We start from the raw sequence: 13,367 nt of genomic DNA, 5'->3' as shown, positions 1-13,367 counted from the left end.
GAGGGTGTTTGGGTGCAGGCTCTGGGCTGGGGCAGGGGGTTGGGGTGCAGGAGGGGGTTTGGGGTGCAGGCTCTGTCTGGGCAGCTCCCGAAAGTGACCTGCATATCCCTCTGGCAGCGGCTCCTAGGCAGGGAGGGCAGGGGGTCTCTGCATGCCGCCCCTGCCCTCAAGCACTGCAACCGCAGCTCCCACTGGCCATGGTTCCCGGCCAATGGGAACTTCTGAGTCGGAAGACCCTCTGCCCCCAGAGGCCGCAGGGATATGCCGGCTGCTTCTGGGAGTGGCGCGGAGCCAGGGCAGGTAGGAAGCCTGCATTAGCCCCGCTGCACTGCGGGACTTTTACCGTGCAGGAGGTGCTGGGGGAGGGGGAGGGGGAGGAGTTGAGGGAGGAAGAGGGAGGAGTTGATCAGCGGGGCCCGTGGACCCCCTGGGGAACCCTCGGGGACGCCCAGGCGTCTGCAGACCCCAGTTTGAGAAATGCTGAGCTAAACATTTAAGCACATGCTTAAGTCCATCTCTATTCAGCAAAACACTTCTACACGTGGTTAAGGTAGCCACATGGTTAACAAGAGGCACATGCTTAAGTCCCATTGATGTCAAAGACCCATGGGACTTAAGCAAAGCAGGGATGGATGGTTGAATTAGTCCCTTAGAATATAGCACGTCAAAAAACTGTTCCCCACTGTACTTGGACTTCAAACCAGGGAGAAATTACCTGAGCCCATGCTACTGATGGCCATGTGCATTTGATTAGACCTTTGAGCAATAAGTGGGACTGTTGATCATTTTTATGATAATTTAATATTTTTTTGCAACCCCAATAGAAAGTGAATAGGGACAACTGTTGATATTTCAAACTTGTCATCACAGACAACTGGAAAATTCTGTCAGCCACAAAAGCTGAGAATAGGGAGCAGCTAGAGATGTAATCCAGATAAGCTCTCATCAGGGTCTGTTTTCTGATCATAAGGAGCCCCATTCCCCATTGCTCATGTGTCCTCATTTACACCAGCACAAAAGGATGCCAAACTGGTGTTCTGCTCTGGGCATTGACGTGAAGTGTCTGGTGCCGGGCAACAGTGACTAGGGCACAATAACTGTTTCACTTACACCAATGTAAATCCAGAGTAACTGCACTGATCAGAAAGGAGCCACATAGTGTGCATCTTACAGTGGCTTTGGCGCATGAGGGAAGAACTGCAACATATAAACACATATATATAATGATGGGGGTCTGAATTAGCTATTATCATGCAAGTAAAAGATCTTGGAGATTGTGAATCGTTCTCTGCAAACTTCAGCTCAGTGAGGAGCAGCGGTCAAAAAGGTCTACAAAATGTCAGGAAGTATTAGGAAAGGGATAGAAAATAGGACAGAAAATATCAGAATGTCACTGCATAAATCCATAATATGCCCACATCTTGAATACTGTGTCCATTTCTGGTCACCCCCTCTCAAAAAAGATGAAGTGGAACTGGAAAAGGTTCAGAGAAGGGCAATAAAGATGATCAAGGGTATGGAACAGCTCCTATATGAGAAGAGACTAAAAAAGATTAGGGTTCTTCAGCATAGAAAAGAGACAACTAAGGGGGGGATATGAGAGAGGTCTATAAAATCACAAAGGGGGTGGGAAAAGGGAAGAGAGAAGTGTTAGTTACTTTTTTTCCAAAATACAAAAACCAGGGGTCAGCAGGTGTAATGCAAACAAGAGGAAATACTTTTCCACACAATACAGAATTAACCTGTGGCACTCATTATCACAGGTTGTTGTGATGGCCAAAAGTATACCTGGTTTCAAAAAAGAACTAGATAAGTTCATGGAGGATAGGTCCATCAATGGCTATTAGCCAAGATGGTCAGTGACATAACCCCGTACTGAGGGCCACCCTAAACCTCTGATTGCCAGGAACTAGGAGGGGAAGACAGCGGTGGATCTCTCCAACTTGCCCTGTTCTGGACACTCCTCCTGAAGCTCTGGCATTGACCAGAGATAGGATACTGGGCTAGGTGGGCCATTGGTCTGACCCAGTATGGCCGTTTTTACATTACGAGTTTAACCCCACATACACAGCAACAGGTAAACTTCAAGCAAGTGCTCGTTTTTGTATTTTGCTACAAATCCAGCATTAACAAAGAGTTTGGTGAATCACCAAAATGGGTTGCCCAGGGAGAAGATTAGTCCACTTACAATGAATCCTCCTCAACAAGCTCTATGCTTAAGACATGGACGCATCTACCCCAGGCATGGGACATATATGAGCCGCGCTTACCAATGCAGCACAAATGTTCGCAGGTGAGTTTGGAAAGCATGAGCTTGCATGCACGTCATGGGTACCTGGACCCATGTATGCTATGCAGTAGTATGCTATACGTATTCTTTGTGCCAATATATGGTCTCCATTCCTCTGACGTAACTCTATTGGCAGTGCTTAAAACGGCCTGAAAAAAGTTTTTGTGGGGAGGTCTATCACAGGTTGGGAGCAGCAGCTTTGGTAAGACAGTGCTTAAAGTGCGCTCCACAGCAACTTGGCTTGTTTATTTAATTTATTTATTGACCAGGTCTGTGACCCCACCAACTTTAAGCACTGGCCATTGATGCCTGGTCTATTCTTCTTTACTTCCTGTCCCAGACTGCACTGACATGTTTTTTTAAATGGTGCATTTCCCGTTAGTGGTGATCGCTACAGACAGACAAGTCAATCTCCAGGTCCTTGTTCCATTTTTATTCAGTGTGGTAAACTCCCATTGCACTAAGGACTTCAAGATTTGAACCTTCGCTTCTAAAGTGCTTTGGGATTCTTTGGTTTTACATAAATGCCGTGGGCCAGATCCTTATCTGGTGTAAACTGGTGGAGCTACACCTATTTATACCAGAAGAGAATAGGGCCAAATGGTGTAAGAGGCTATAGGCAAATTGTTTTTGCTGTTAAGTCATAGGAAGTAACTAAGCCAAAGACAAAACTGCCAGTTTCATTTCATTTCACACAGGAAAATGATAAAAGACAAGGACACCCTTTTACCAATGGGTAAACACTTTTGATGAAGTGATCACTCCATATCTGACCTCTCAGTTCTCATCCTCAAAGGAAACCTTCACAACACCTTCAAAAGGCCAGTTTGGGAACCTAAATTCATGACTCAGCTAGACACTAAAAACATGACTGGTTTTATGGCTCATTACAACAATTTGCAACACCGCCCCCCCACCCTCCCTCCTGCCTGCTAATCCTTAAATATCCACTTCATTTTAAGCGGTCTCCCACAACATGTGTTAACCCCTTATGTTTAACAGCCTGTCCCAACTTGTATTTATCTTAGACACTTAGATTTCCTTCCCTGGACTGGAAGAAGAGTTCTGTTAAGCTTTGAAGCTCGCACGTTCCACCAAGAGCAGTTGGTACCATAACAGATATTACTGATCTTATCACTTTCATTAATACCAGACACACTCCCACCCTGCCCTGCTGACTCCTGGCACCATCTGCAATGCCAGGGGCACCCTTTTCAGCCAGTCCCTCTGCCACATTAACCCACCACTCTGCTTGCCAGTCAACAGATGTTGGCTGCCCTCTGCAAGCTGCCGAATATTTAAGGTGTTGGAAAACAAGAGGACTATGCACCTGTTTGGCGCATATTAGAAAATTCTGTTGCTGCCAGTACTTAACTGCCAGGGTTATCCCATCAGTTTATCTCCAGTGGGAAAGTACCATTTAGTCTAACAGCCAGCTGGACCAACAAGGATTAGAGACACAATGCACCCTGCCATTAAAGAATGGGTGAGACCTTGTACTGTCTAAATCCTTCCTGCTCCTGATAACGCCTGATCTTCCCCCCAGCATATCCCATCATCCCTTTGATGTCAACTGGAGGCACTCTGTCTAAAGCAGCCATTAATGTTGATTAGGCCTAATCAGTCCCTAATGCCCTCTTAAATCCCATTTAAAGGAGAGCTATTCAGCACATCCTAACATGGAGACAGCACTGGCTAAAAGAGACATTCAAAGGTCCAGGATCAAAAGGAGAGAGTGCTGGTCAGGTAATTCAATACAGCCCGGTGCACTTAATGCAGGTGCCACGCCTCCAGTTATCAGCTGACACAAACTGCAACCACCTTCAGAAAAAGGGGAGGCATCACACAGCTCTTCACTCCAGGGTTTGAATAAAATATGTATTTTCCCCACTGGGTCTGAGTCTGTTCTAAAGGGCACTGGGGAAAATTAGGAGTAACTCTACACAAATGGACAGTGTTAATAAAGGGTAAAACACAGGTCCTGATTCTCCACTGCCTCGAGCTGGGTGAAGTCATTGATACCGGGACAAAGACGGTATAAATTGCTATTGTTATCCATTGGTGAATGTGCTACAGGTCCATCTCTGTGCCCATCTGCAGAGGATATAACTGCTAAACCTGGTCTACACTAGAAAATTAGGTTGGTTTAACTACATCAGTCTGGGGTTTGAAAAATCCACCCCCCTGAGCAGTGTTGTTAAACTGACCTAAATCCCCATGTAGACAGCATTCTAGCTAACACTTCTCGGGGAGGTGGAGTATCTAAACTGACAGGAGAACCCCTCTTGTTGGTGTAGGTAATGTCTACACTGAAGTGCTACAGCAGCGCATCTGCAGCAGGGCCAATGTAGCGTTTTAAGTGTAAACAAACCCCCAGAGAACTTTAATTGGAGCTACAGTAGTGGCAGCTCATGCTTTTAGCTCTGAAAGTCCCCAGTGCAGCCCCCACGGTGTCTGCAAAGCTAGCCATCACATAAAGGGGGTACTCCTGTAATACCCCAGTGGGTTACATCTAGGTTGTAATGATTCATTCACTTTGTCCAGGTATAAAGGCCTTCACATGGTGTAAAACTGTGGAGAATGAGGCCACGATCAGATCAAGCCCACTAAGCCTGATGGGATGTTGCCCTAGCAAAATTTATGTAGAACAAAAGGGCATTTCGTTTTCATGGTCTTTAGTCAGCTGTTCAGTCCCCCAGGATTGTGTTCAAAAGCCTTTATAGGCCCTTAGCAGCTGAAGATGGGAAAGACCTCGTGGATCATCACATCCATTTTCCTGAAAGAAGTAGCAGATAGGCTCTGACAGAGGGCATATCAAGTGTAATATTTGTTTAATATCTGATAGCCAGTTTCCAAGTCTCCCAGCCTCATGCAGCATGGAAGGAAGCAGAGGTGTGTATCCTGGAACTTGATCCCAAATCATTAACAGACTACGCAAGAGTCTAAAAAGGCTTAACACAGAAGCAGACAATACTAAGACCTGGTGTCTGCCAGTGTCTTCTCCCTGCGACTGTGTGATCTGCCCAGTATTTGCCAAATGCAGTGGGTGGGGAGGAAGCCGGACAACGGCTGTGATGGAGGACGGCTCGTTCTGAATTTGGGGCTAATAGAAAGTTGGTCCAAGTATGAGCTGTCACATATCAGAAAGCACAGTTTCAAACAAGCCCCTTTCACCAAGTTTAGTTGAGTTACAAGAGACTGTCCTGGAAGGCAGCGCCCCAGGAACTCCTGCAGAGTTAATATCTGACCCAAGGGTAAAAAACTGCTGTGAAAAATGCCACTAAACTTAAATGCTTATACACCAAGGAGCCAATTGTAGCCTGCCATTGGCAGAACCCAGGAACACTCTTTCAAAAAGAAAAGTGAATTTAGGGATTGTAAAATGGACCAGGGTTCAGATCCTCATGGGAAAGGCCCATTTCCCATGGGAGTTAGGCACTTAAATACCTTTGAGGATCGCTAGGTGCGGGTTGATAGCCCTGCAGACTGAAGTCCTCTGTTGAGTCCAAACAGCAGCAGCCCACACTTTGTTTACCCCACTGCTCTGATAATGTGCCTTAAAGGAGACCACACCATTGAGTGTGGACCCTTTTTTTGTTGTTGCCTTTTTGTGATAAAAAGGGACAGCCTGAAAAGTCTGTGTTTCTGTTGTTATTTTTCCTTTCCATTACATTGTATTGTACTATGTTATTTGGATGAATGAATAGACTCAGTATTGGATTAAGTGTAGTGAAATCAGCCTGAGCTATGCCTGGCTGCGGTTTATTTCTCAATCAAAAGAAACAAAATAAACATAATATACAGTTTGAATTACTACCAAAAGTTGTTCTGACAGAGATCACAGCTGAACTGAGAACCCTAATGGGTTAGACACTGCGCAGTCCCCTAGCAGGAGACCTGATGAGCTTATGTAAACCACTGGTTGGTGTGTTGTTACATGTCCCTCTCCATGACACAGCAACAGAGGACAGGAGGCTATTAGGGTATGTCTACATTGCAGCTGGGAGAAACCCTCCAAGCCCAGGTCCATAGCCTCAAGCCTTCCCAGCCCCCAGCTTCAGAGACTGACTCTTTAGCTCAGCCTGTGGGGCAGTGGTGGGCAACCTGCAGCCCGCAGACCACACGCGGCCCATTAGGGTAATCCACTGGCGGGCCTCGAGACAGTTTGTTTACATTGACCGTCCACAGGCCCGGCCACCCGCAGCTCCCAGTGGTCGCAGTTCGCCGTTCCCAGCCAATGGGAGCTGCCAGGGTGGAGCAGGGGTTGAGCACCCATGGGAAAATTAGAAGCCAGTGCGTGTGCAGCAAAGCACATACTTACATCTCCCTCTGTTAGTGCATGCTTAAATACCGCTAACTTCAATGGGTGGCCGGCGCTTCTTTAAACGTTTTGTTGAATCAGGGCTTGACTGACTTACTCAAGCTCAGAGCTCGGAATTGGAACGCAGTTTTTCTGAGTTAACCACGTGACCCGTTTTCTCCATCAACGAGGCCCTTATTACAATGAATTTTCTCTGTGTGTGGTAAGAGCGATTAGATCCACAAACCAATACACCCACCAACAGGATCATGCATCTGCACTGCCCTCACTTCTCCATCAAGTTCAGTCCTGCAGAGACTGTAACTAATGATTTTTCTATCTTGGCTTGAAGACAGTGCTGATTCTCTCACACGCACATCCCTGTGGTGTACATGTGTCTCGTTAACATAAAGTGATCCACAGATAATGGAATTGTAAGAGCGTGGTTTGACTCACACACTGCATTTGTATCTCCAGGAGATACCCCTGAAAACAAAACCATGTGTGATTTCATAGGCATTTTCCCACCCCATACACCTATTCACATTCTTTCCTTTTTAAGGGTGTGATTCTAATTTGTGAGATTCTGATCTTATTATTAGGAATTAGGCCAAAGCCCCCTGAAGTCTATGGGAAGACGATGAGCACTGGCATCAAGGGATTTAAGATCAGAACTTTCATGAACAGGGCCCTACATAGTTAATTATTATTATATGTAGGGTATGTGGTGATGCTTTACTGTTGTGAAGGGGCCTGATCCTGATCTCACCTACACTGGATTTATCCCTGGGTAACTCTGTTGATTTCCGTTGAGTTACTCCTGATTTATGACTCAATCCTGCAAGGTGCTGAGCACTTCTGAGAGATGCTAAGCACCCTCCAGTCCCATGGACATCAATGTGAGCTGAAGGTAGTCAGCAACTTTCAGATGACCTCAACGCCTTGCAGGATCGGGCCCCCAGAGGAGACATTTAGAAGGGAATCAGGCCCAAGTTGCCTGCCCTGTTGAGCTCATGGGATACCGACAAAAGGAATGGGGTTGGACAGTGATGCAAAGCACAGTAATGGGTGGTGATAAAGCTCAATTTACGTCTCAGGACTTGCCTCTGGGATTGGGGGGAGGGTGCACTGGTGTAGCTCCACTGGTGCAAGCATCTAGGGTATTGTAACTGAGTGGGGACCTATAACACAAATTCACCAATGGGTTAAATAGAGACATGACAACAGCCTAACAAGCAAGACACACTGCACTGATCCAGTTAATTTTAACATTGGGGTGGTGCATCTATTCTACGGGATTGCATTGGTGCAGAACAACCCAGTGTAGACAAGGCCTAATTACTGCCAACGTTTGTTTTGGAATTTTTTACCCTGAGTTTCCTGACGATAATTTTCCCTGGCCTGTTAGTTAACATGGCTGTGGTATTAATTATATTGCCATAGCACCTAGAGGGGTGGCTGAGCTCAGGGCCCTTTGTGATAGGTGCTGCACAAACACAGGGTAAGAGCCAGTCTAAGCGGACATAGCAGGAAGGATGTATTAGCCCCATTTTACAGATTGGGAGCAGAGGTGCGGAGAGATTAAATGATTTGCCCAAGGTCACATGGGCAGTCTGTGCCTACACCACAGGGACAGCTTTCCTTTCTTGGGGCACTGGCTTTATAGGAGTTTAAGAAAAGATGCTTTTTAAGGATGAGCTTAAAGACCTAGGCATGGGCTCAGTGGCCAGGTCAGGGAAGTGGCTCCAGGGTGGAAGGAGTCCCAGTGAGAGTAGGAGCGAGAGGGGATCACACTGACCAGCACCCCTGTAACTGGGTAGTGTTTTTATTGAACCTCAGCAGACTAGGATATAGTCTATACGGGATGTCTACACTGCACACTAAACCTGGCTCTGACTCAGGTTTGAGCCCAAGCCCACCTTCCACTCACATGCAAATCAGGCTGACTTGGGTCCAAAAGCACTCAGGACTGGCATCCTAGGATGCTGCTTAGGGGGATGGGTTAGAGCCCAAGTCCTGCTGTGCCTTGGGTCCAAGCCCTGTCATTGCGCAATGTGGATGCCGGCCAAGCTGGAGACCTGAGTCAGAAGGTCTGTGCAGTGCAGCGTCAATGTGTTCACATGGCTGTGAGACTGGGTCCAGGTTTGCAATGCATTGTGGATGCTCAAGCATGGACGTGGAAGTACTGAGTCCACCAGACTGGGTTACATGGAGCCAGGCTTATTGTGCGGTGTAGACGAACCTGTAGTGGCCTCTGCATAACAGGGTTCTTCAGTGCTTAAAGTGGGCTGCTACAAGAAACAGTCTCTGTCCTGCTCCCCTTCCCTAGCCATCATTCTACTCCATGGGGGAGGCGCAAAGCAAAATTGACAAGATTTCCATCCTCTGAAGGTCTCTTTGAAATTTACAATCTTTCTGGTGGTGTTACAAACCATATGCTTTTGTGTGTCTTTGTGCTCTCGCGTGTCCTGGGGACAGAAACAATGAATGAAGAAGCTGCTCTAACAAAGTCTGAGCTACAATTCCACCAATCAAAACTGCATCCGAGTAGAGGTGGGGGGGGGTCAGATCAGGGGGAGGAAAAAACAGTGTTACTTTTACAAACTCTGCCACAGAATAAGCTCTGCCTACATTAGGTGCCACTGACAGCAGAATGGGCAGAGGTTCAGAATACAAGCACACAAAATCTCCATGCTTGGCTCCCCAGTGGGTACATTTACACTGCAAAAAAACCAAACAAACCCCTCAGCTGTGAATCTTAGATCCAGGTCACTTGACTCAGGCTCATGGGGCTCATGCCATGGGGCTCAATATAGCAGTGTAGACATTCCCACTTGGGATAGCTGCATCTACACTAAGGCTTTTGTGGCTTGACGCCCTGAGTGCCTTTCCCAGACCCGAAGAAGAGCTCAGTGCAGTTCAAAAGCTTGGCTCTTGTACTAACAGAAGTTGGTCCAACAAAAGATATTACCTCACCCACCTTGTTTCTCTGTCAAAAAAATCACATTCCTAGTTGACATCAGTGTACTAGCAAAAACATCTGGTGTAGACCTGGCTTCAATTCTGGAGAACAGAAGGCATCAGGAAAGACGGCACTGCACTGCTCCGAGGCCTAATGTAGGCCCAGTCGGTAATGGTGATATGTCTGGGAGCATGGCTAAACTGGAAACTTCAAAGCACTGCCGCAAGAGTGCTCCCGCAACAGCGCTTTGAAGCGCGAGTGTGGTCGCGCACGAGCGCTGGGAGAGAGCTGGTAATCCACCTCCACCGGGATTAGCTCCGAGCACTGGGAGAGAGCTGGTAATCCACCTCCACCAGGGGATTAGCTCCGAGCGCTGGGAGAGAGCTGGTAATCCACCTCCACCAGGGGATTAGCTCCGAGCGCTGGGAGAGAGCTGGTAATCCACCTCCACCAGGGGATTAGCTCCGAGCGCTGAGAGAGAGCTGGTAATCCACCTCCACCAGGGGATTAGCTCCGAGCGCTGGGAGAGAGCTGGTAATCCACCTCCACCAGGGGATTAGCTCCGAGCGCTGGGAGAGAGCTGGTAATCCACCTCCACCAGGGGATTAGCTCCGAGTGCTGGGAGAGAGCTGGTAATCCACCTCCACCAGGGGATTAGCTCTGAGCGCTGGGAGAGAGTAATCCACCTCCACCAGGGGATTAGCTCCGAGCGCTGGGAGAGAGCTGGTAATCCACCTCCACCAGGGGATTAGCTCCCAACACTCGGAGCCTGTCTACACTAGCGCTTTAAAGCACTCAGACCTGCTGCACTCAGGGGAGTGATTGTTCACACCCCTGAGCCAGCAAGTTAGAGTGCTATAAAATGTTAGTGTATTCAAGCCCTAAATTCCATTGATGGGGGACCAGTCTTTGGTATAGCTGACTACACCAGTGCAAAATTCTAAATTTCTAATATAAGCAGGCAAAGCTTGAAGAGAGATAGCTACTTATCTATTTCAGGCCTGCTCTACACTAAAAAGCTTGGTTGACCTAGCTATGCTGTTTATGGGTATGGATTTTTCACTCCCCTGAGTGGCATAATTAAGCCAGCCTCGCCCCCAGTGTAAACAGATGTAGGTCCACAAAAGAATTTTTTCATTAACCAAGCTACTACCTCTCTGTGAAGTGGTTACCTACGCTGAAAGGAGAACCCCACCCATCTGTATAGATGGTGTCTACACTGAAGCATTATAGTGGCCTTGTCTACACTTGCAAGTTAGAGCATATTAAATCAGCCCCGGGTGCCCTAACTCATGACGTGTCCACATGGCAAGACACGTAGAGCGCTCTGACTCCACGGCTAGAGCACTCCTGGTACTCCACCTCGGCGAGTGGAATAACGTTTGATGCGCCCCCACTGGAGCACCGCGGGGCCAGTGTGGATGCCCTGGCCTGTTAATGTGCTCTGATCGGCCTCCAGAAGGGTCCCACAATGCCTGTGCTAGCCACTCTGGTCATCACTTTGAACTCTACTGCCCTGCCCTCAGGTGACCAAACATCAGACCCGCCCTTTAAATTCTCTGGGAATTTTGAAAATCCCCTTCCTGTTTGCTCAGCCAGGCGTGGAGTGCTCTCAGCGCATCTTTCCAGGTGACCATGCCTCCACACGCCAAACGATCCCCAGTATGGAGCAATGGCGAGGTGCTGGACGTCATCAGTGTTTGTGGGGAGGAAGCTGTCCAGTCCCAGCTGTGCTCCAGCCATAGGATTTACGATCCCTTCGGGCAGATATCAAGGACCATGCTGGAAAGGGGCCATGACCGGGACACTCTGCAGTGCAGGGTTAAAGTGAAGGAGCTGTGGAATGCTTACCGCAAAGCGGTGAAGGGATTGAAACGTGGGTCCCATACACCCTGAGTGAATGGCCTCACTGCTGGGTTATTGGGACACCGCCCAGCCTCCAAAAAGTTCCCAGCTATAGTATGGGCAGGATAGGACCAGACTGGGGTGAAATAGGCAGGGGAATGCCCAGTTTGTGACTCATGCCAGAGTTTAGGTGTGAGCCAGGACACCGAGCAGCGTGGCAATGTTGGTATTTAGGCGGTTTTGTGCATGCAGAAACTTAGCTACCAAGGGAATTTAGGTGCCTACAGGATTAGCCAGCAACTGAGCAGGGGTTTTGAAGATCTCAGTGATGTCTAAGTGTTGGACTGTGGTGCCTAAAATAGTATTTAGGTACCTAAATCCCATTGTGGATCTAGCCCTGAGCACCTTCCAGTGGGGCGTTAAGCTACATGACTAACATCTGTCATGTGTGGTTCATTTTTTCTTGCATCTTCTCCTCTCTGCTACAGTAATTGGCTCAGTATAAGAACCCGAACAGGCAACTGATCAACGGTTAGGAGCCTGCACACAACCAGCATTATAGGCAGCCCTAACTTGACATTTCTTGTTTCAGAGTAGCAGCCGTGTTAGTCTGTATTCGCAAAAAGAAAAGGAGTACTTGTGGCACCTTAGAGACTAACAAATTTATTAGAGCATAAGCTTTCGTGAGCTACAGCTCACTTCATCGGATGCATTTGGTGGAAAAAACAGAGGAGAGATTTATATACACACACACAGAGAACAGATTGACAGAGCCAGAAGAGTACCAGAAGTCACCTACTACAGGACAGGCCCAACAAAGAAAACAACAGAACGCCACTAGCCATCACCTTCAGCCCCCAACTAAAACCTCTCCAACGCATCATCAAGGATCTACAACCTATCCTGAAGGACGACCCATCACTCTCACAGATCTTGGGAGACAGGCCAGTCCTTGCTTACAGACAGCCCCCCAACCTGAAGCAAATACTCACCAGCAACCACACACCACACAACAGAACCACTAACCCAGGAACCTATCCTTGCAACAAAGCCCGTTGCCAACTCTGTCCACATATCTATTCAGGGGACACCATCATAGGGCCTAATCACATCAGCCACATTATCAGAGGCTCGTTCACCTGCGCATCTACCAATGTGATATATGCCATCATGTGCCAGCAATGCCCCTCTGCCATGTACATTGGCCAAACTGGACAGTCTCTACGTAAAAGAATGAATGGACACAAATCAGACGTCAAGAATTATAACATTCAAAAACCAGGTTTCAGAGTAGCAGCCGTGTTAGTCTGTATTCGCAAAAAGAAAAGGAGTACTTGTGGCACCTTAGAGACTAACAACACTTCAATCTCTCTGGTCACTCGATCACAGACCTAAGAGTGGCTATACTTCAACAAAAAAGCTTCAAAAACAGACTCCAACGAGAGACTGCTGAATTGGAATTAATTTGCAAACTGGATACAATTAACTTAGGCTTGAATAGAGACTGGGAATGGATGAGTCATTACACAAAGTAAAACTATTTCCCCATGGTATTTCTCCCTCCCACCCCATCCCCCACTGTTCCTCTGATATTCTTGTTAACTGCTGGAATTAGCCTACCTTGCTTGTCACCATGAAAGGTTTTCCTCCTTTCCCCCCCCTGCTGCTGGTGATGGCTTATCTTAAGTGATCACTCTCCTTACAGTAAAAAGAAAAGGAGTACTTGTGGCACCTTAGAGACTAACAAATTTATTAGAGCATAAGCTTTCGTGAGCTACAGCTCACTTCATCGGATCACGAAAGCTTATGCTCTAATAAATTTGTTAGTCTCTAAGGTGCCACAAGTACTCCTTTTTGCGAATACAGACTAACACGGCTGCTACTCTGAAACCTCTCCTTACAGTGTGTATGATAAACCCATTGTTTCATGTTCTCTGTGTGTGTGTATATAAATCTCTCCTCTGTTTTTT

Source organism: Dermochelys coriacea, chromosome 4, assembly GCF_009764565.3.
Source record: "Dermochelys coriacea isolate rDerCor1 chromosome 4, rDerCor1.pri.v4, whole genome shotgun sequence".
Classification (NCBI taxonomy): domain Eukaryota; kingdom Metazoa; phylum Chordata; order Testudines; family Dermochelyidae; genus Dermochelys; species Dermochelys coriacea.
The sequence above is the reverse complement of the archived record's forward strand: the minus strand, read 5'-3'. Positions refer to the sequence as shown.